At 43.1% G+C, this 24,474-nt stretch overlaps 1 protein-coding gene across 5 annotated transcripts in view; it reads left to right on the top strand.

Moving 5' to 3' along the window:
- GAB1 (GRB2 associated binding protein 1) overlaps positions 1–24,474 on the top strand; it is a 128,572-nt gene that overhangs the window by 40,288 nt on the left and 63,810 nt on the right. Inside the window, exon 1 of one of the 5 annotated variants that reach the window (XM_079920752.1) lies at positions 9,564–9,982. The exons of the other annotated variants lie outside the window; for them this stretch is intronic. The gene's annotated coding sequence lies outside the window, so the exon portion shown is untranslated. Of the gene's footprint in view, positions 1–9,563; positions 9,983–24,474 lie in introns of those variants that run through there. 5 annotated transcript variants of the gene reach the window in all.

Genomic DNA, 24,474 nt, shown 5'->3' with positions numbered 1-24,474 from the left:
CTTTCATCTGACTTCATGCCATCTACAAAATTAATAAGCGTATTCTCAAACATCATCTATGTGATTAATATAATTACTCAATTAAAATCGAATAATGATACTAGGGCATTCCTTCAGGTTATGACAGCTTAATAATTAGTATTCTTTGTGGATGGTATTTCAAATAACTGTGACTACCCTTAACTATGTCATCCAGCCCACATTTCTTCATTTTATCCAGACCTTTTTGGAAAATGAAGAGACATTCTCTTTGTGGCATTTCTCTCTGATACCAGGGTTACCAGAAAACATGTTAGGATAATTTGACATGACACTGGAAATACAGTAAGCCATTGCTGCTCTGTCCTACCCCTGAGTCTTTAAAATCTATCTACTGAATTGTGTTTGAATTGATACCAGACTTGCCTGTGGTTTACCGTTTTTGTATGTGCCCTTTTCTTCTTTTCTGGAACCTCTGCCTTCATGTGTGGAGAGCTTGCCAGTAGTGACTCCCTTGGTACCTAAGGATGAGATGAGGCTAAAATTGAAAAGTGACCTCTGTTCCCTTTTTTCAGGATGGGCCACCGTTGCCCGTTTTAAGTCTCTTCCTTGATCAAATATAGAACATTGAGGTGAAATAGAAGTTGAATAATTGGGCCTTCTGACTTTGGTGAAGGTTGTACCATCTTTCCCAGGATTTTTTTTCTTTTTTTTTTTTGCGGTACGCGGGCCTCTCACTGTTGTGGCCTCTCCCGTTGTGGAGCACAGGCTCCGGACGCACAGGCTCAGCGGCCTTGGCTCACGGGCCCAGCCGCTCCGCGGCATGTGGGATCTTCCCGGACCGGGGCACGAACCCATGTCCCCTGCATCGGCAGGCGGACTCTCAACCACTGCGCCACCAGGAAGCCCAGGATTTTTTTTTTTTTAATATTTTATTTATTTATTTGGTTGCACCGGGTCTTGGTTGTGGCAGGTGTGCTCCTTAGTTGCGGCCGGCAGGCTCCTTAGTTGCGGCTTACTGGCTCCTTAGTTGTGGCATGCGAACTCTTAGCTGCGGCGTGCGTGTGGGATCTAGTTCCCTGACCAGGGATCGAACCCAAGCTCCCTTCATTGGGAACACGCAGTCTTAACCACTGCGCCACCAGGGAAGTCCCTTTTCCAGGATTTTTTATCTTGCTCTGATAAAGCTTAAAAGGAAGTGGGAGGGGATGCGGTGTCAAGGTTGCTGCTGCCGCTGGCAGCCCCTGAGGTCTCCTGGGCTTGCTTTTGCCTTCCTCGCATGCTTGCGGGGGGTCAGGGCTCGCATGCAGTCTTCTTTCATGTGCCCAAAGCACTAGGACATGTTTTTGGTTTGGTTTTTGATTTGCAAGCTCCATGTAAGATTATAATGTTTTCTTAAGAGGCTACCTTGTTTATGGGTAAGAAAAAAGACAACATTAACCTTACTGATCCTGGGAATATTTTTGTTTTCCAAAGCAGTGGGTATCCTGTTTTCTGTTCCACTCAAATGCCCAGGAACCCATCCACCTTGCTGGTCATGGGGCTTTAGGGGAGTGTTCCTGAGGCTGTCCGTTGCCTAGTACAGAAGTTTCCACTGGGACCAGAATGTGATTAAACACACCGTACCTGCCAAGACATGGCGTTTAGCAGAGGGCTTGCCTTGACTGCAAGTACCAGAAGTTCGCTTGGGCTGACTGAAGGGTCAGTGTATTAGGGGGATCAGTGTATTAGCTAAGTGGATAGACCGGAAGCTGTTTCACAGTTTTTCTTGCTTTTCACATGCTACAGAGAAAAGACTACGTCCCATCTGGAGCGCACTGTTGTGAGAATCTTGTACTTTAGATTCATAAACAGAGTATGTTTGGGTTTTCCAGATTTGCCTGTGTTGACTATTCCTGAGTATCACTTTTCTTTCCGTTTGACTATCACTGATTTTTAGTTGACTAAGAAAGTGGAAGTCATACTTTTGTTTAGTGCCCACGGCTATTCCGAGGTTCCTGTGGGCATCGTCTTCCACCAGGCATTCAGAGGGGCTGCCACAGCATAGCAGTCATAGCTGTGGTGAACATTGGTCCTGGTTTATCCTGTTGTCCTGGCATAACTCACTCTCAGAAGTTTCTTGGTTTGGAAGAAAAATTGTATGGTTCCCTTGGGTACATCCCAGAGTATCCTAGAAAGCAGTGGTTCCCATGGTGCAGTCACTGCTCTGACCTCTGGGCCTTCCTTACTCACCTTGTCCTACAAAAAGACTCCAGAATGACTTGCAGGACCTGAACACCTAACAATCCTTGGAGTACTGTTAGTTTTCCTGGACGCACGTGATCGTATACTGCTTTAGAAGGATAAAGATGCTATTCATGGCTGAGGAAGAACTTTCATCATTTTGGTAGATTGAAAAAACATCTTCTTAATGAAAACACATCGTCTACTTTTCTAGCTGCACTGATCTATTTAAAAATTTGTCAATGAAGGTTCTTTAGTAATATCTGCTCATTAAATGAAGATTTGATACCTAATGGGTCTTGAAAGAACCTGTGGGCTTTTGCAAGCCACATCACATCTTGCTACATCCAAAGCACTGACCACTGTTGATTTTCTATCTCTTTCACTAGATGGTAGCACTGGGAAGGCAGGGACCGTGGCTTATCCATCCTGCCTCCATCATTGATCATTCTGTGGGTTTGAATGAGAGAAAGAGGGAAGTAGAGGAAGAACAGGAGCTGTGAATAAGCTCTGTTGCTTTCTGCTTCCCTTTTAGGAGTTGAAGCACCCGAGCTGCCTGTCTAGGAATATGAAAGGTAGTAAATATTTTAGGAAGTGGCTTCCACAACTCTCTGAATCTGACAAGTCATTTAATTTCTCAGGTTTGTTACCCTACAACTTCCAGCACTATTGACAGTGCGGGCCTGGATGATTCTTGGTTTTAGGGCTACCTGCCAGTGGTAGGATGTTTAGTTAGCAGCATCCTTGGTCTCTACCCACTCGATACCAGTAGCACACCCCTCCCTCAGCTGTGACAACCAGAAATGTCTGCAGACATTGCCGAATGTCTGGGGGGGGGCAAAATAGTACCCCCTCTGCCCCCCCAAGAACCACTGCTCTATGGGAGCTCATGTCTGGGATAAATGCAGACCAGAGAAACCAGCAAATAATAGAACTCTGGAGTTGGAAGCGAACTTAGAAATCATCAAGCACGTTTTTTTCCCCTGGTACTACCCACCCCCTCTCCAACACACACCACCATTTTATACCTGAAGAAACTGTGGCCCAGGGCAATTAATGACGAGAAAAAAGAAAAAAATGCAAGTGTTGGAGGTAATACTGATTTTGGACCGTAGGCTTATTTAAGATGATTTACAGGTCATGAAAGTGTATCTACTTTGAGGCAACTCAATAAGAAAACATAAGCTTATGGAAATAGATAAGAAAGATGAACAAGGATTCACATCACAGGAAAATCAAAGGCTAGCACCACTAAAAAAAGAATTTAAGATATTTATTGAATATTTTTTAGATTAAAAAAAGAACAGAGCAAACTCACTAGAATATGACTGGCTTTCTGGCACAGCCCCGTGGAGCCTGTATGGGCTTCATATTAGACTATTTTAAGTGTATAGAGAGAGAGAGAGAGAAAGAGAGAGAGAGAGAGAGAGAGAGAAACAGAGAAGAGGATTTAAGGTAACAATAATTGGGCTTTTTCAAACAATGATTTGCTTTTTAGATCTAGATAATCTAGACAGTGGCCCCCCCCCATGAGATATTTCCACTGTCGGTTAAGTTATGTTTTATTAAGGGCATTTTGTATCTTACTAAGAATTCTCACAGAAAGGCAAGAACAGCAAATTAAATATTAGCCGCTTGTGGTTATTTTAAGACTCATCTCGATAACCAAGAGAATTTGGGTCTCACACTTTGTACCTTTTGATTACAAACAGCTCTAAAGAGGTTTATGTTGTACTTCATCAAAAATTAGAGAGGATCGGCCGGCTGAGACGCTGGGGGACTGACATTAGGCAATTCAGAGTTTCTCATGCGTGTTAGCTGCCTTTTGTTTTGATCCCTGTCATTCTTAGTCGGTCTTTTTCAAGATTCTTCGGGAAAGACTGTCCTGAGTGAGGACAGAAGAGAAAAATGGCAGGATCCTGAGCCACCGGTCCACACAATCCTTCCTATCTGAGGTAGGGTAACAGGCGACGGACAGATTTCTGTCTGAACTTTCGGTTGAGAGTATTATATTTAGATTCCATCTGACTGTTCTTTCTTGTGGTGTCAGTTAGGTTTGGTTTAGCATAAGCCAGTCACGTCTGAACTCACACAACAGGAAGATTTCTGGAAAATGGTGTATAAATCCATTATTAACGAATCAAAAAGCATCAGGAGAACTTGTTAATGGAATTTATCCCAACGTTCTGGTCACCTGTTTCCTTGAGTAGACACAGTGGTCCCAACCCTACTCTGATTTATCTTTTAATATACGCTGTATTTTTTATTTTAATCGTAAACCTGGCACCTCTATTCTTTTTTTTTTTTTTTTTTTTTTTTTTTGCAATATGCGGGCCTCTCACTGTCGTGGCCTCTCCTGTTGCGGAGCACAGGCTCCGGACGCGCAGGCTCAGCGGCCATGGCTCACGGGCCCAGCCGCTCCGCGGCATGTGGGATCCTCCCGGACCGGGGCACGAACCCGTGTCCCCTGCATCGGCAGGTGGACTCTCAACCACTGCACCACCAGGGAAGCCCTAACACCTCAATTCTTGATGAGAGAGCTTTCAACCATGTATGCTGAGTAATTTGTTGAAAATTCATCACTGAAAAGCTGCCCTTCTGCTTTTAGCATTTGAAATCCCTTGGCAGGGAGACATTTTTCTCGGAACAAATCTTTTGAAGGGCCATAAAACAATTCTCCTGGCAAGAAGTCCTTTTTAAGCTTTTTAGATCATTACAGTATTACGCTGATTTATCAAAAACATGGATTCTGACTTGAATAGCTGTAGACTTCTGGCAGACATAGGCATGTCAGATGTCTTGGCACAGTTTTGGGGTGGAAGGGGACTTTCCCACTTGTTTATGTAGTCCACACTCATCACATGTGGGAATTTGATGCAGTTTCTTCTGTTATATTGAAATGCTTAGCTTTTCATACCGGACATGCTGCTCCGTGAAAACAGGCTCTGGGTATGTCTGTATATATTTAAATGAAATGAAAAAGAAAAGCAAAATCCAAGAAATGCCTTCAGTTTGCAGTGGTGATTATTTTTAGGCCGTGTTCATATGCACCAAAAGCTCTCTTTTAAGTCAGCTGACTGGAACTTGGAACAGAGCTTCCCATAGAAACAATAGTATAGTATGTGTGGTGCTAAAGTTTCCAGACTAGCCCTCAAAGCTTAGTTAACCCATCATAGGCTAACATGCTTTGCAGCAAAGGGACAGTGCTGTGTAGCATATCAAAACACTGTTCGGATATAGAGAACAGACTTGTGGTTGCTGAGGGGGAGGGGAGGTGGGGAAGGGATGGATTGGGAGTTTGGGATTAGCAGATGCAATATTATACATAGAATGGATAAAAAAGAAGGTACTACTGTGTAGCACAGGGAACTATATTCAGTATCCTGTGATAAACCATAATGGAAAGGAATATGAAAAGAATATATACGTGGGTGTATAACTGAATCACTTTACTGTACAGCAGAAATTAACACATTGTAAATCAGCTATACTTCAATAAAAATAAAAAACAAACACTGTTTAATGATATTCAACCTGCAGCTTGTTTCAGTGCTAGACCTTAAAATTGAAAAAAAATGTATTGCCTAGGGGTACATTTAATTTCTCTTAAAAGGTGGGTTTTGAGGAAAAGTAGTTCTAAGGAGACTTGGCGTAGTGGAAGAGCCCCAGGTGGACCTGAAGACCTGCTACGTAGCAATTTGTGCATCTGAGGCCAGTAAATCAACCTCTTGATCCTCAGTTTGTTCAGTGTCATGAAGTGATGGTGAGGGTCAGAGCAGAAAGTGCACGGGAAGCTGATTTGTAAACTGTGAAGTTCTATACAGAGGTCCAGGGTAAGTTCTGATTCTTTCCTTAATTATGAAAGTCCTGTGACTGGGCGTTTCTTTTTCCTGACACATGTGTACTAGTAGCAGCACTGCTTAACAATTAAGATTGATCCCATTTCGCTCACAGACACAACAAATGCATGTTATTCTGACTCATTTGCGAGACAGTAACATTTGCTTTATTTTTATTTATTTATTTTTTTGCGATACGCAGGCCTCTCACTGTTGTGGCCTCTCCCGTTGCGGAGCATAGGCTCCGGATGTGCAGGCTCAGCGGCCATGGCTCACGGGCCCAGCCGCTCCGCGGCATGTGGGATCCTCCCGGACTGGGGCACGAACCCGCGTCCCCTGCATCGGCAGGCGGACTCCCAACCACTGCGCCACCAGGGAAGCCCCACATTTGCTTTTTTGAGAAGGTTGGTTGGAATTTCCAAAGCAATCTCGCTCTCATGTTTCTAGTCTTCAAACCTCTCCTGTTCTTTCCTTTGTGTGAGTATCTCTTTCTTAATCACCTTCTCAAGTTTCAGGTTACACAGCAGGGCTCCCCCTCCAGCCTGGCCTCCCAGCGGCCCTGGCCTCTCTGTGACCCATGCCTCTGGCCTCAGACCAGCTCTGCACTGTCGGCACCTCCTGCAGTTGACCAGCTCTGACGAGGGGCCCCTTGTTCTCAAAGCCTCGCTGGACACCAAGCAGAGGCAGCCTGTCTGGAGAGACCACAGCCTTGGAACAGTATTTTTGATGGGACAAGCCTGGCCCTAGACCCTGATGCTAAGTGTAACACTTGAAGTGCTATGGGCCTCATCGCCCAACCCAGGAGCTTTTCTGGTGCAAGTGGTGTTAGGAAAGAAAATGGGGGCTCAGTGGCCATTGCAGAGCAAAGTGTTCCCATTCCCCGCCCTATTCACTGGGGCAGGTTGGGGTGAGACTACTTGTATACATGTAAGATTCATGGTAACCCACCAAAGAGGTGCATTGAAAGGGACTTATTAAAGTATTGCTTTTTGTGTCAAAGTTACAAATTTCGGGTCTAAACAGAATAATAACATTTAATATTGGAAGCAGCCATTAGAGGTCAGGAAGTATAGCTTATTCCTTTTGGAACGGAGAAATCTTTTTTTTTTAATTAACTTTTTAAAAATTAATTAAGGGCTTCCCTGGTGGCGCAGTGGTTGAGAGTCCGCCTGCCGATGCAGGGGGCACGGGTTCGTGCCCCAGTCCGGGAAGATCCCACATGTCGCGGAGCGACTAGGCCCGTGAGCCATGGCCGCTGAGCCTGCGCGTCTGGAGGCTGTGCTCTGCAGTGGGAGAGGCCACAGCAGTGAGAGGCCCGCGTACCGCCAAAAAAAAAAAATAAAATAAAAAATTAAAAAAATTTTTGGCTGCACCTCGGCTTGCGGGATCTTAGTTCCCCAACCACGGATTGAACCCGAGCCCTCTGCAGTGAAAGAACAGAGTCCTAACCAGTGGACTGCCAGAGAATTCCCTGGAGGGGAGAAATACTGAGCTGGACAAGTCAACTCATTTGCAAGTGTCTCGTGCCTTCAAATCTTGAGCTCTTTCATAGGATGTCCTTAAGGTGCTACATCTGCTCGCTACCCACTCTGTTCTCTGGGTAAGGTTGGCACTGATTGGCACAGCCGTTCGCTGAGATCCTAGGATCTGCCTAACAGTCTACAAAGACCAGACGTGAAGTAGGGGGTAGCCTACTATACTACCTCTGATTCCTGTCTCCCACCATAGAGAGAATTAGTATTATTCATTAAGCAAGGCAATTTGTAGGAGCTACAGAAACAAGACATACGACAGTTTCTGCTCTTTTAGAGCTTACAGTGCTGTATTATCTCATAATTAGAGGGAACCAATTCTGGACCACACAGCACGTACTGAATTGGATATTAGTGTTTCTCCTACTGACTCTTAAGATTTAGAAAAGATCAATTTACTTCTTGGGCCTTAGTTTTCTTAACCATAACGGGAGGAGATTGAAGTCTGAAGCCTTCATATCTGTATGTTTTGTGAGTCACAGTCTCCTGATACTTTTTCATTTTAATCATCAATCTTTTGATTCCATTTATTCTTTTTATTTCAAGGAATTCTTAGCTAAGATGTAGATGCTAATTAATTTACATGCTGATGTGTGATAGGCAACTTAGCCCTTTATAGAACCTCAGGCTGGAGAAAGTAGGGAATAGTATAATGGTCCATTTCTTCAATTTTAAGGCAGAATAGATCCCAAACCTGTGTAAAATAATTTGGATTTTTATACAGCTCATTAGGAAAATAGAATATGCCTGCTTTTGAATATTCAAAGACTTAGAGGATGTGAAAGGGCTTTTGACTTTACAAATGGATTTGACCACAGAATTCTTTTCCATAGTGAGTTAGTTCCTCCAGTGCATTTAAAATGTAATATGTTATTTTCTTTTTCTTTTTTTAAATTAAACTATAGCTGGTCAAGGAGTCTTTCATTATTATGGAGACAGTTCTAATTCTCAAAGTAGATGAGGGCTCAGAAGGTTTTAGCAGGAGTTTCCCACTATAAATTTTGAAACCAAATTATTTTGCCACTTCAAAATAATTTGCATTATCAAGGCAGTCAACTGCCCATGCCTAAATTTTCCTTTCAAATAAAGAACCTGATCTACTGAGACAACTTCAAAAAAAAAAAAAGAAATGTAATATGATTTGCAGAGCTTATGTGCACCAGAAATATCCAGTTCTGTATATTTACAATTCATAGTTCTGCAGCAGTGCTGAGCATGTACGCACAAAATATGCTTTCTGTTACCTAACTGGAATTTTCTATGGTGTAAGAGGGTTTTTTGGCTGTTGTGTTGGAATTTTCCTGACCTTTCTTCCCTCTCTGTTCCTCCCAATCGTCCAGGCGGCATTCCTTTGTGAAACAATTAGTTAAAATATGGGAGTTCATCTGTGGCTGTTAGATGTGTCCCCCAGTTAGGGGATGAATTTGTGACTGAGGTGGGAGATGCCTTCTGTAGTGGCCAGAACACAGACCAAGTACAGACAGATTTAGGTCCTGATGCCAACACTGCCTCTCACTAGCCTTATGCAAGGTATTGACACTTAACCTCAGAACCTGTTTTTCATCTAGAAAACGGAAATTACAATAATAATGCTGAGATCGCAGGATAGAAGAGAGCATTTCTCTTTTCTGAAGGGGCTGACATAAAATAGGCCTTCCATGAAAGGTAGCTCTCTGCCTTTCCCCTCCAACCCGTGGAGCAGCCAGAAAGCAGCAACAAAACTGCAGTCTGTGGAATAGCAGGGTCTGAGACCTCCGTGGGGTTAAGGCATATGGAGGGCAGGAGGCATGAGCAGGATTCAGCACAGGGTAGCCTGGTGTCGTGGTTAAGCCATTGGCCACCAGAGCCTGAGAGCCTGGGTTCAACTGTCCTAGCTCTGTGATTTTGGTAAAGTCACTGATCAGTTGAGTGCCTCAGTTTCCCGATCTGTAAACCAAGGCTAGTAGCACTTACGTCATCAGGTTGTTGGAGATCCCACGTGTTAATTTGCGTGCAGCGCGCAGAATGGTCCCTGGCACCTAACAAGTCTGTGTTTACTGCAGTCTGTTACCATGAAAATCGTTTTTTGTTGTTAGTGTCATGCAAACATTAAACCCATTACATGAAATAACTGTAGTCTTTACAAAGAGAACAGATCTTTTCCATCAAGGAGGAACAGGGCTTGGCCAGCATCTTTTAACAGGAGATAGATTTGCTCTTAGAAGTCTGCTCCGGTCTTTCATCTTGCTCCCTGCCTGTCCACTCTGTACAGCTTTTGTTATTAATGTGGAGCAGTTGAAGTCACTGACTTGGGTGCCGGCCAGGCCAGTGTTTCTGCGGGTGCATATTACTTTCCTAGGCTGGTCCTGAACAGGATGATGGAAATCAGAGGTACGGGGAAGCTGTCCTTCTAGGCAGCCTGCACATAAGGTGTGTTTGCCGTCTTCTTCGTATTGGTGCTGATGGATCAGAATCTTACTTAATATCCTAGTAATTTTTTTTTTCTCTTACCCTACAACCTTTATCTCTTCCTTTAGCTGTCGTTTTGCTTGTTCTCGGGTTAGACAGACTGACGCTGATTTATTATTTGTCTTTCTCCATTGTTGTTTTATTGTTGAAAATCTTCAGTTAACTAAATATTTATTGAAGGCAGGTGAAATTTCTCCATAAAGCTGTATATTTCTGTACTGTGTGTGTCTATATAAAGAGATGTGACATTTGGGGACTATTCAATCTATATTGTTTTTTTTTCTTTCTCTGTAAGTAAAATAACCCTGTGGGGAAAATATTTGTCGAAATAGCAAGTGAAAGTGTGTTTCCCTCAGGAACTGTGTCGCTTGAGAACCCACTTTTATTTTCTGCTCTGCTTTTGTATTGGGGGCTTGGGAAACTATGTTTTTGTTGTTTTGGAAAAGCCATGGAATTTTATCAGACATTTTCCTGAACCTCCCTACCTTCACCTTTTCCTGAAATATTTCTTTCAAAGTCCTGTTTTCCTCTGTTAGAGGATTGATCCATCATTTTAAAAATATAGGAGCTTGCTTGACTTAGGCCTTTTTGGTGATCCTTTGGCTTTATATAAAAAAGAGACGTTTGTCTGAGAAACAGCACTTGGGAGATCATATGACCATTAGTGTGAAACCTGGGGCAGCGATCTGTTAGCTTGAGCCATTACAAATTTTTTTTTCTTTTCATATCTGCAAACAAATGTGTGTCCCCGGACCCTGTTGGGCATTGTGACTGGGGGTGAGAGATACATTCTCCAGTTTTAGACTTGATTCTAACTCCTGTTGCCTAATTGTGGGGCTTTCTGTGGTTTTAGTAACTCCCATTGTGAAATAGAAACTGATTTCTAGTTAATCTTACCAACTGCTCAATTGTGACGTGCATGTGTTTCTTTTCAGTTTCACAGTTGTTTTCTGCTGTTTTCTGAATCTGTAAGCAGTACTTGGGAATTCAAATAACGGGAAATATTTTTCTTCCATTATGGTGTGTCACAGGTGTTTGAGTGCTACACGTACTCCCTACTCCATTTTTAATGTCAATTTAGTGGAGATAAAACATGGATAATAGCTGTGGGTGTAATGAATCTGGACCCTCTCCCCAGTGGCTGCGTATCTCCATATGTTATGGTGCCCCTCTGATCTTTCTGAAATGTGCAGTGTCAGAGCACGGAGACTTGGTGTTTAATATAGGCATTTCTGAGATTTTTCTCTATGGTTTGGATATAAAATAGCTTGCACAAACCACATTCTGCATCCATTTACAGAATGCAGTGAAAGGAGAAAGCTTTTAGTGTTATCATACTCTTTATATAGTCTAGCTCTTTTAAAAATATACGTTTTTTGGCTATGTTAGAAAATTTTGAAAATGCCGAGAAGACAATAAAAATTACTTGTAACTACCACTCAGAGAAAAACTGACTAATTTTCCATGCTTATTTATATGGATATGTAGTTATTCTTTTACAAGAATGTCTGTAAACCTTTTTGAAACGTGCCTTTTAAAAAGCATAATAATAGATATGAGAACCTTTCTCACATCCCAAAACTATTCTTTTTTTTTTTTTTTTTTTTTTTTTTTGCGGTACTCAGCCTCTCACTGTTGTGGCCTCTCCCGTCGCGGAGCACAGGCTCCAGACACTCAGGCTCAGCGGTCGTGGCTCACGGGGCCCAGCCGCTCCGCGGCATGTGGGATCTTCCGGGACCGGGGCACGAACCCGTGTCCCCTGCATCGGCAGGCGGACTCTCAACCACTGCGCCACCAGGGAAGTCCCCAAAACTATTCTTTGAAAATATGATTTTAAGTAGCTGCAGTTTGGCATCCATTGTAATATGGCTCTGGAAATACTTATTAAAGACGTGCCAAAGAAAAACGTGCACTTTGGGGGTGAGGTCTTTCTTCCTAATTTTAAAAATAATTGGGTTAAAAAAGTAATTAAGAACGTGTTAATTTTGTGCTTTACTCAAGATAAATTTATTTAATGTTTACTACATTTCTATAATAAAACATGTACTTTATATAATTCTTGGTATAGCAACAACTAATTATAAGTAATTAATGTTTAATTAGCCATTCACAGCTGATTAAACAAGTGATGTTTTCAAAAATGAACTTATCCTATTAAAAAAATCAAACTAGGGACTTCCCTGGCGGTCCAGTGCTTGAGACTCTGCACTTCCACGGCAAGGGCCGCGGGTTCAATCCCTGGTCGGGAAACTAAAGAGCCACATGCCTCATGATACAGCCAAAAAAAAAAAAAAGACTTAAAAAAAAATCAAACTAATTTTAAAATAGCTTTCTTTTTTTTTTCTTTTTTTGGCTGCATCAGGTCTTGTTGCTGCACGCGGGTTTTCTCTAGTTGAGGTGAGCGGGGGCTACTCTTCGTTGTGGTGCGCAGGCTTCTCATTGAAGTGGCTTCTCTTGTTGCAGAGCACGGGCTCTAGGTGCGCGGGCTTCAGTAGTTGTGGCTCACGGGCTCTAGAGCGCAGGCTCAGTAGCAGTGGCGCATGGGCTTAGTTGCTCTGCGGCATGTGGGACCTTCCCGGACCAGGGCTCGAACCCGTGTCCCCTGTATTAGCAGGCGGATTCCTAACCACTGCACCACCAGGGAAGCCCCTGAAATAGTTCTTTCTTTTAAACCTGAAATAAGATGAAAATCTTTTGCACCTGAATTTTGGGTTCACCTACCGCAGTCAGTTGGTACCATCAGCTAGGCTGTAATTTGGAGGTGAACTTGACTTTCCTTGGGCCTCCAGGCTGTACAGGACAGGACAGGCCGTGCCGTCAGGGAAACAGAGGCAGATGGTCCCCATGATGGGTGCCAAGACCCCAGCAGAGACGGCTGCTACACCTCACAGCCTAGGGTCAACAGTAAATGTCGGTGGCCTTGCTCACCCTTTCCTAGAGAGAAAAGAAGCTCTCCTCCTCTGCTGGCATATTTTGAAACTGCTTTGCAGCCTCTGTTCAGCCTGGGGTAGCAGGTGTCAGGGCAGTTAACTTCTAATGGGCAGCGAAATAGGAGGTAGTGGCAAAGCTGGGGCCGAGTTGGCAGCCCCTGTGGCTGTCTCATGCAATCCACATTCTGGCGTTCTCAGAGTCTTTCAAAGGAATCAGTCATTTAACCTTGTGTCATTCTGGCGCCTCACGGGGAGTAGTGATGAAACCAAATGGAGCCGTCAGTCAGTGAATCTTAGTGACGCTTTTCAGTTTGAAAACTAAGCCTGCAGTCACAGAACCTTCTCTGAAAATCACCCTAGAATTGACTACTGTGGCTTGTCCTCGACACAAGGGAGCTGATGTGGGCAGAAGAACGTGCTGGAGAATCATGTGTCCCCGAGTTTATATATCTGTGCAGCTACTTTGGAGTAGTATGACTTTGGGCATATTTCTTAATCTTTCTGAACGTCATCTGTAAAAAATGATGGGAATAAGAATTGCTTTCAAGATAAGCGAGAGCTTGTATTTTATAAGTGCATGGCACAGAGTAAGCTTTTGCTCAATATTAGTTCCCATGATGATGATAGATTCATGCTGTGTTGATGATAGATGTGTGCCGAGTCGTCCGACCACCCTCTGGGTGCTTGATTGATCATTGATTATGCGGTAGCTCTGCAACAAAGTCGTTTCCCCTTCTGAATACAGCCTCCTCGTGCACTGAGCTAAACTCGAAAACGCAAAGCTTTATAAAGAGATGCCCCAAAGTACACTGACTTAAGTTAAAAGGTTTGGGGGGGCTTTTTCCTTTTTCTTAGAACAGTCCAGATGGTCCGTACTCCGGGAGAAGTAGGAAGCCTCAAATTCCTTCCATCTTGTTTCTCTGCTATCCCGTGAGTGCTGCCCCCATCTTCACAGTCAAGGTGACTCACCATGACCTCTTTTCAGCCAAGAGAAGGGACATGATCTAGATGTTGTACAGATCATTTTCACTCAGAGTCACACGACCACAACTAGCTGTAAGGGAGGCTGGAAAATGTCATCTTTAGCAAGCCAGACACCCTGCGAAGGCTTCTGGTACTGTAGAACGGGAGCTGGCAAACAGTGGTCTGAGCATCTAATGAGCCAGCTACCTGTCATTGTAAATAAAATTGGATAGGCTTATGGTTACCAAAGGGGATAGTAGGGGGTGGGGAGGAAAATTAGGAGTTTGGGATTAACATATTCACAGTACTATATACGCAATAGGTAAACAACAAGGTCCTACTGTATAGTACAGGGAACAATATTCAATATCTTATTGAATGGAAAAGAATCTGAAAAAGAATATATAGATACACACACACATATATATGTGTATATGTATATCTGAATCACTTTGCTGTACACCTGAAACTAACACGACATTGTAAATTAACTATAGCTCGGTAAAAAGACACAAAATTTTAGAAACAAATTATATAGGAACACAGCCAGACCCATTCGTTTATGAATTGTCCACAGCAGCTATCCCATTACCATGGAAGAGGTGAGGGGTTGTGACGACCTTCCTGCCTGCAAAGCCTAAAGTATTGACTACCTGGCGCTTTACAGAGGTTTGCTGACCTCTACTATAGAAAAGGGGGAAATGACTATTAAGGGAGCAGTTGATAGTCTCTGGTAAGCAGGTGAGTCACTGCCTTGGAAATTCAGAGTTAGGAGTTGGGTCTTATGAAGACTAATGAGCCCGGGAGAGTGAGTTTGTGTGTGGGTGGTCATTGAAGAAGCATTGGGAAAGCACTGGGAAAGATGTAAGGAGCCAGGCCTGAAGGAGCCTGGTGGAGGTGAAGGGGGCAGCTACAGAAGGCTGCTTCCTGAAGTGAGCTTCCATCTTTAAAGTGGAGCCTCATGACTCAAGTACCGCTCCCCGCCACCCCATGCCCTGCAGCCCTCTCCTCTGTCTTGCACTGGATGCTTGCTGCGTTCCCACTGCCGCTACCGTGGGTCAGATCTTCTTTTCCCGTTGCGTCCTCACTGGTCTCCCTGCATAGAACCTCAGCCTCCAAACCACCCAAGGTAACCTCCTTTCAGTGTGGCTTTTTTTTTTTTTTTTTTTTTTTTTGATGTGGACCATTTTTAAAGTCTTCATTGAATTTGTTACAACATGGCTTCTGTTTTTTATGTTTGGCTTTTGGGCTGCAAGGCATGTGGGATTCCCAGCTCCCCGACCAGGGATCGAACCCGCATCCCCTACATTGGAAGGCCACGTCTCATCCACTGGACCACCAGGGAATTCTGTCAGTGTGTCTCTTCGGTTACTCCCCTTTGAAGGACTTCCAGTGGGTCCCGTTATCTACTCAATACAGGCCCAGCTCCTTGGCTGGTCACTCCAGATCTTTCCACCCTTTGATTTCCTATCCTGTTTTCCTTATAGCCTTACACACACTCCAGTCCCCAGGAAACTGGGGACTGGAGTGTGTGTAAACATACTCCAGTTTCCTCACAGAAACACCTCTTGCCCACTCTGCACTTGGCTGTCTCCACGGATCTGCTCCTATCACCACCTTAGCCTCGCTCTATCGAAAGGCTTTGGGGACCTAGGCCACGGTGGGTGCAGGGTAGGCACATTCATAGCCGGGCAGATGCGGGTGCTGACTTCCTTTTGGTGCCTCCCACATTTGGATTTCCCTTTCCAGCTGGGCCCTGTCTCCCAACCTAAGGGTAAGCGCTCCCTCCTCAAACGCTTCTAGTGCTTTGTTGGCATCTTACGGCACTCGCTACTTTCTGTGCGGGGCGGGGGGGCGGGGGGGGGTGTTGGTTAGTCATCCTGTGTCTGTTTCTAGTCTCTCAGGGGCTGTAAGGCCTCTGAGGCTGAGTCCAGGTCCACCTGAGCCCTGCCCTCTTCACTTTTACCTAGTAGGTGCTGGTCAGTGGTAGAGTGATGCTGTCTACAAATGAATGCCTGTAACAAACGGAAAATGAAACTGACTTACCTGGAGGAATTTAGGTGCAAATGAAAATAGGACTCTGATTAATTATGTGGAAAATGAGTGCCGCTTAAGATCTTCAAAACTCAGTGCAGTATTTTAGCGAGTTTTTAGAAGATGAACACTATGTTGTAAAAGTGTTTTCTTCAGACTGGAAGCAGTATTGAATGCATTCTTTTTTTTTTTTTTTGGCCGCGCCAAGAGGCTTGCAGGATCTTAGTTGCTTTACCAGGGATCAAACCTGGGCCCTCGGCAGTGAAAGCACGGAGTCCTAACCACTGGACTGCCAGGGAATTCCATATGTATGTGTGTGTGTGTGTATATATATACATATACATTTATATATATATATATATATAATGCATTTGGAAGTTTCAAGCAGTTCCTTGGAAGCCAAGGCTGAGCCAGAAACCAGACAGCCCTTGTGTGAGGCCTAAGGGGGAACATGTGGACACAGACCCCGAGTACAGGAGATGGGCCACCTGCAGAAAAGCCTCTTAATCCACTCCCAGGGTGGGATTGGAGCCCTTTCTAACCAGTGCTGCCAGAGACATACCTTATCATGTAGACGAACCATCTAAAATCACTCCCATCATCATCACAGAAGGTAGCATTTTCACAGCTTCATCTTTCCACAGTCGCTCATCAAATGTCAGAGGAACTTTTATGTTTATAGAAATGATGTACCCTATGGAGTGCCAACTGCTTTTGCTCCCTCTGTCTTTTTAACCAAGCCTAGAACGAGGGGACCCATCTAAATCATGAGATACTTGCTTACGCTGGGAAAGAATTCATGCTGTCCACTTATCCATCTCCTGTTAATTAAAACCGAGTGACGGGACTTCCCTGGTGGCTCAGTGGTTAAAAATCCGCCTGCCAATGCAGGGGATATGGGTTCTATCCCTGGCCCAGGAAGATCCCACATGCCATGGGGCAACTAAGCCCATGCGCCGCAACTACTGAGCCCACGTGCTGCAACAGCTGAAGCCCGCGCGCCTAGAGCCCGTGCTGCACAACAAGAGAAGCCACCGCAATGAGAAGCCCCTGTGCACCGTGATGAAGGGTAGCCCCCGCTCACCGCAACTAGAGAAAGCCCACGCACAGCAACGAAGACCCAGTGCAACCATAAATAAATAAATAAATTTAATTAGAAAAACAAAAACTTAGTGAAGTTGGCAATGATGGCAGGAAGCAGATGGATAAGCATGAATTTTAAATGTGTATTCAGACTTTCTGAAAGGGTCGGAAGGAACGATACTACCTAGACAAAATGGTACAGCTCCACCTGGGAGTTCAAGAGCTGATGCTTGAAGCACACCTAGAAATAGTGCTTACAGCCTCTTTTGTCAGAAAGGAGGGAAGGGGGGGCTTCCCTGGTGGCGCAGTGGTTGAGAGTCCGCCTGCCGATGCGGGGGACATGGGTTCGTGCCCCGGTCTGGGAAGATCCCACATGCCATGGAGCGGCTGGGCCCATGAGCCATGGCCACTGAGCCTTCATGTCTGGAGCCTGGGCTCCGCAGCGGGAGAGGCCACAACAGTGAGAGGCCCGCGTACAGCAAAAAAAAAAAAAAAAAGAAAAAAAGAAAGGAGGGAAGGGAAGGGCCTTCTTTTCTTACAGTCTGTGCAATTATTAAAGAATTAAACAATTTATTCTGGAATTTTTACTCAAGCTTAAGTTACGATAAAAAACCACCTTCTGTCTCTTAACTCATCCTGTACTTACTCTTCTGTGTCCAGTGCCTGGCACAGTAATCAACAGCCATTAAGTGTTCAATACATATGCGCTGAACGAGTAAATAAATGGCTCTTAATAAAGGAAGGAATAAATAAAGCTCTTACTTATAAGAGCTTTCTGGAAGATTACATGGACTCTTCAGCAAAATGATTTTTTTTCCAGAGGTGAAATGTAAAGACAAAAGAAGCTGATCTTTCTAATCCCCCTCTTGCCTTCACCTTACCAGTCTCCTCCAGTACACATGTCCCTGGCACCTCTCCTGGTTTTAGTTTAAGAAGTTCATGAGGAGTGACGGTGTGTGGCCTCCTATTACTGAAAGGAAAACCCCAGTGTTGGGTAAGGGGTTCATGTCCCCTTTCATAATAAGCATGATATTAAACACAGCCAAGATGAGCTCATTTTGAATTAAGCTTGTGTTACAGCACTGATTTGAGGTACAGATCTAGGCTTTGTGTGTCACATAATAGAATTTTGGAAAGGAAGTAGAAGGTTTCACCGAGAAGCCTCTTTCAACTTGCTGCTGTCTGATTCCTTTGAAGCTTGGGTTTTTTTTTTTTTTTTTACAAATTTTGATCTTCAACAAACAGTAGGTTAGCGATGTTTACGAGCAACCAAATATAATTTATACCTCTTCATTTTGAGCTCGTAATATTTCTTCTCTGGATATGTAAGAGATAACACAGCAGAAAAATCTCAGCCGGAGGGAGATGATTTGCAAAGTGATCCGTAGGGGACACTGCAGTGTAGTGGATGGGCGTTTGAATTTTGCATCGTACAGACCTGCAGTTTTGATCATTGCAACGTCCTTTTGTCCTTGGAAAAAGTCACTCAATCCTCCAAGTCTATGTTTCTTCATCTGGAAACTGGGAACAGTAACAGTACTTTGCTCAGAGGTTCATTAATGAGATAATTCATGGAAGGCTCTCAGAACAGTGCTACGTACAGTGCTTGCATCGACTGTGATAAAACCAATGCTGTTGGAACAAAGGGATCCCAAAATACAGTGAATTAAAGAAGATACAACTTTAGTTAGTGCATCCAGGCTTGCAAGGCAAGGCAGTCATACTCCTTGCAGAAATCCAGGGACTCAGGTTTTCTACTTTGTTACTCCATCCTTCTGATATCGCAGAGTCCATCTGCATGGTCAGAGTGAGGTCATGGGCACTTCTGTGTCCAGGCTTGAGGGGAGGGGAAAGAGTGTGGAGGTGTCATGCTCAGTGTCTTCAGGCCCAGACCCAGAAAAGGTACACACCCCTGCACTCACCTGACCACATCTGGCTGCCAGAGAGGCTGGAAGTAGAATTTCTAGATTCTGGGTACTGGACAGCATGTACCCAGTTACAAGGCATTCACGGTGGAAAGATGGAAAAACAGACTTGGGGGAGCAGGACTTAATCAATGCAACCATTATTTTTTTTATTAAAAAATAACATCTCAAGTGAGGGTTTTAATATCCCGGCTCTGGGGGAAGAGGAATGAAAGAGCTGTTGCAGTACAGAATTTGTGTCTCCCCTAAGAGGTTAGTTGTTTTCTGAGGGAGGGGGTCCTTTAAGTGTTAATGGCAAACCCAGGTAAACCTTGAGGCAGAGTAGAAAGGGTGGGTAGAAAGCTGTAGAAGGGGTGGGAATGTGATAAATGGAGTGAAGGCTGATTAGCTGTGCTCTTCTTGAAAGGCCTGCTCTGTAAGTAAAACTTAACCCCTCATGTGACCCGGCAAGGACAAAGGACAGTGGCTTCTAGAGAAACTTTTTCTAGGCGTGAGGAAGTTATTTCAAAGCACAGAAAAGAAAGGCAGAGAAGTGGAGACTTGCACAGAGAAGTCTTATTCATCTTTTTCTCTTTCAAAGATATACTTTGTGCTATGCAAAGGAAAAAATTACATAAATATTCACTGAGTTATCTCTGACTTGTCACTGTTGCCAGAGAAAAGACAAATACACGAGTTTCTGCATTTAAAGGCAAGTACTTCAGGTAAAAAGATGAACTATTCAATAAGCAACTTTTCTCAACAGAAGAAATGCACAGATTCTTAAGGACAGCCAAGTTGGGGGTAAAGATCTAGTATTAGAGCAGAATATTTTCAAATGCTAATAAAAATGATCTCCAAATTATTTTATTCTTGTGCATTTAGCAGTTGCTAAGAAACAATTAGAAGGAATGAAATGATGTCCTGAGTCTCTCCATAATATTTTTTAAAATCTCCTACAATTTTAGACTTGGCAAGTAACTTACTCTAGACTCTTTTGTATGCAAGTAATGCTCAGACATGAGCAGGCATTGGTTTTTGTTTTTGTAAGTAACCCTTTGCCTAACCACTGAAAATAGCTGCAGCTATTTTAAACAGATGGTCCAAAGTTCATAGGAAAGAAAGGAGAAGTGAGACTGCTTCTCAATTTTTATTTTTCCCCCAGCAAAATGACAAAAATAACAGCATATCCTCTGAACCAGATTTCATGGAAGTGTTAACCTCTAAGGAAGTTAAGTTTCCTAAGAGGTGGGATTTTGTAGATTGACCTGTATGACTTGACTTGTACAGTCAAAATATAGTGCTTAAATTCCTAGTTTCTGATTGCTTTTATCAAAATGATTGCTATGCTGTTGAAATGGAGTTTTTGTTTTTTAAAGGAAAATTAAGTTGCGGTGAAATATATGGAGCCTACGAAAACTTATTTCAAAAATTCTGAAATCTTAGAGGGTGGTAAGTGGTGATGACGTGTTGATAATTTATGTTCCTGTTGCCGGAGACTCAGCAAGAATTCCAGTGGATGAAGTTCAGATTCTTACGATTTCCAAATTCTTCAGCGTTCTTGGGCTAGGAGTTAATTAGCTACTCTTTACTTTCTGACATATTTTGATAATTCAATAATGAATTAGTATGAAGGACTTGGAAAAAGAAGGCATTTCTTTAATATTGCAGATGCTGTTGTTAGATGTCAGGGAGCAGATTACAATAGTAGTTTTGTCCAACAGATAAAGGAAGGGATATCCAGAGTTTTCTACTTGTGAAATATATACTAGGTTGCTGAGGCGTACTTAGATTTTTGTTTTTTATGAATTCCCATTAGTGATAACTGTACCTGGTTCATGTCTATAAGCTCTGTGTCCTTCTGTGTGTTCACAAACCCCCTACAGTTCTTTGATTCTGATGCTTGCATTTTCTTTTTAATTAATTAATTTTTAAAATAAACTTATTTATTTATTTATCTATTTTTGACTGTGTTGGGTCTTCGTTGCTGCACGCGGGCTTTCTCTAGTTGCGGCGAACGGGGGCTACTCATCGTTGCGGTGCACGGGCTTCTCATTGCGGTGGCCTCTCGTTGCAGAGCACGGGCTCTAGGCACGCAGGCTTCAGTAGTTGTGGCGCATGGGCTTAGTTGCTCTGCGGCATGTGGAATCTTCCGGGACCAGGGCTCAAACCCATGTCCCCTGCATTGGCAGGCGGATTCTTAACCACTACTCCACCAAGTAAGTCCCTTCTTTTTTTAAAATTGAGGTATAGTTGCTGCACAATATTAAATAAGTTACGGGTGTACAGTATAGTGATTCACAAGTTTTAAAGGTTATGCTCCATTTATAATTACTATAAAATATTGGCTGTATTCCTTGTTTTGTACAGTATATCTTTGTAGCTTATTTTATACCCATAGTTTGTACTTCTTAATCCCCTACCCCTGTATTGCCACTTCTCCTTCCCTCTCCCCACTGGTAACCAATAGTTTGTTCTCTATTGAGAAGTGAGTTTGCTTCTTTTTTGGTATATTCACTAGTTCATTGTATTTCTTAGATTCCATGTATAAGTTATATCATACAGTATTTGTCTTTCTCTGTCTGACTTATTTCACTTAGCATGATATCCTACAAGTCCATCCGTGGTGCTGCACATGGCAAAATTCCATTCCTTTTTAAGGCTGAGTAGTATTCCATTGTATATATGTATATATATACCACATCTTCTTTATCCATTCACCTGCTGACGGACGCTTAGGTTGCTTCCAGGATGTTTGCATTTTCTTTACCTTTACTGTTGCAGTGGCAACCTATGATTGGTAGCTCTTGGGCATTCATTGGCTATGCGTTATAAACTACCCATCTGGAATCTTTCACCTTTGCTTCTGTCTGAAATTGTCTAAATAAAAAGTAGTAGAGTGGTGCATATGAATTAATAAAATCATAGCCCAGGGGCCAGCAAGCTACAGCCTTGTAGGTCTGATTATATCTAAGAAGGCTCGTTATATTTTTAAAAGATTGTAAAAAAAATAAAAGAAGAATATGAGACAGAGACCATGTGTAGCCTGCAGTGCCTGAAATATTTGCTATCTGAGCCGTTACAAAAAAGTTTGCTGGGCTTCCCTGGTGGCGCAGTGGTTGAGAGTCCGCCTGCCGATGCAGGGGGTGCAGGTTTGTGCCCTGGTCCGGGAAGATCCCACATGCCGTGGAGCGGCTGGGCCCGTGAGCCATGGCCGCTGAGCCTGCGAGTCCGGAGCCTGTGCTCCGCAACGGGAGAGGCCACAACAGTGAGAGGCCCGCATACCGCAAAAAAAAAAAAAGTTTGCTGCCCCCTGTCATAGACAGATAGTATAATGTTAAGTGGTTAAGGTACAGACTCTGGGGCCGGGGGACATTGGTTCAAATCCTGGCTTTACCACTTGCAGCAAGTTACTTAATTTCTCTGTGACTCGTATTCTCCTCTGTAAATGGGAATGAGTACAGTGCCTACCTCATAGGGTTGTGGTGAGAACTGTGTTAATGTATAAAGTGCTTAGAACAGTGCCTGGTACTTAGTACTCAGTAAATGTCAGTGATGATTATTACTGTTGTGGGGAACAGCCCTTAGAGATCATCTAAACTAGCCCATGCTTTCAATTGGTGAATGAGCGAATTATCAAACGCCACATTCTGTTTAAGGCCATTTTCTTTCTAATAGTGCCTACTTTACTGAAGAAAGACATTGAGACAGACCCATACTCAGATGTTAAAAAAAAAAATGCTCAAAAGCATAAAAGGAAATAATAAAGATACCTGCTTTTTAGGTTCAGAAAAGAATATTAAACGTGACACTTTATTTTTTTTTTTTTTAACATCTTTATTGGGGTATAATTACTTTACAATGGTGTGTTAGTTTCTGCTTTATAACAAAATGAATCAGTTATACATATACATAAACGTGACACTTTAAAACAAAGCAGATGGACATTCTTTGATGTTACTTATGACAAGCGTAAGAAGAAATAAAGTGGAAACGAGAGTGATTGGAGAAAGGATAATTGTTAGAGAGGGAAAGAAGAGGAAACAAGAACACGAAAGGCTGTCAGCAGAAGAGGAGAAAGGTTAGATCAAAAGGGAGGCTGGCGGTTTCTGCAGCATGTCCAGCGTTAACATCCCTTCTTCCCTTGGGAGCCCACCTTAATCATTCTGTGTGTCCAATTTAACTGCTCCCATTTGAAGGAAAGCCTGTCGCCTTTTATTTTTTTCTCTGCAGAAATAAATTTTCAGCATCAAGTCAAGGAGTGTTTACTGAACACACATTATATGTAGGGTGTGTTCCCCTGTCACATATATGTGTGTGTGTGTATACACAAAATCATCATATTTTGTATATTTATTTGTGAAGCCAAGTAACTTTATTACCTTTAGCCACTTGTCTTCATCATCATCATTCTCATCATGAAAACATCTGTCGGATTCCTGAATACCTTTCTTCATTTTCTCTAGTACCCCTTGATTTGCCATGAGTAGGGGAAGAACAAACTTAGTTATTTACAAAATATAGAAAATGTTACAGGAGACACACAAGAAATTAGTTAAGTAAAATTCATTCTTTTTCCTTCTGTTTTTCTCTAGTCGTTTATTCTGTTTGTGGATATCGGACCCGAGAGATGAATGGTCCAGGATTGGTATTTGATGATGTCAGGGGACTGAAGTAATGGCCTCGCTCGAAGATTACACAGTGAAGCCACACATTGATTATTAGCTGATGGAGACCTTTGAGGAGACAAGACTGCAGAGCTTTCAAGCCTGCAGCTCCCAGGATGTGACCCTGAGAGCTTGATAATTGTTACTGCCCAGTGGGACCGTGTGAGGGATAGTGGTGGCTTCGTGTACTAAAATACGTTTTATTGGAGTGCTATAACAGTTCCCCCCATCCTTTGGATTGTTCAGATAAGGTTAGCACTTTCAAATTGACTTCAGTTTTCCTTTGTAGCAGTTACAGAACTAAAATCAATCCTGCTCGTTTACTTGGGTTTGCCCTCCTCCACTAGAATTTACGTTTGCTGAGGCAGGCGAGTTCTTGTTTCTTAAACTATGTCCTTGTAGCAGCCAGAACAGCGGCACATGGAGGTGCTCAATAAGTACTTTTGGATGAGTGAATGAATGAATAAATTAAATACAGTTGTTGATTTCCACTGAAATATCCTCCCCAGATGCATATAGGTTGCCAGTTGGTGTCATTCTAGATGTTTTTGTGCTAAGAAGACTATCTTAAGAATACTTTAAATTTTGAATGAATTCTGTTTAAACCCATGAACAGTTGAGCACATAAAAGGGAAATTGAAAATGAAATCCGTGTTTTCATGGGTTAATACTATTGTAACTTAAATGGTGAGCAGTAAGATTGTTGGATACCCACGGCTCAGGCAGTTAAAGCCTTTAGTTGTGCTAAACATGTTTGAGAGGGCTTGTAAAATACAGTTGTCCCTTTTGGTATCTGACAGGGAGTGGTTCCAGGACTCCCCTCAGATACCACAGTCCACGGGTGCTCAGGTTCCTTCTATAAAACGGCTCAG

Source organism: Stenella coeruleoalba (genome assembly GCF_951394435.1).
Source record: "Stenella coeruleoalba genome assembly, chromosome: 4".
Classification (NCBI taxonomy): Eukaryota; Metazoa; Chordata; class Mammalia; order Artiodactyla; family Delphinidae; genus Stenella; species Stenella coeruleoalba.
The sequence above is the reverse complement of the archived record's forward strand: the minus strand, read 5'-3'. Positions and strand labels throughout refer to the sequence as shown.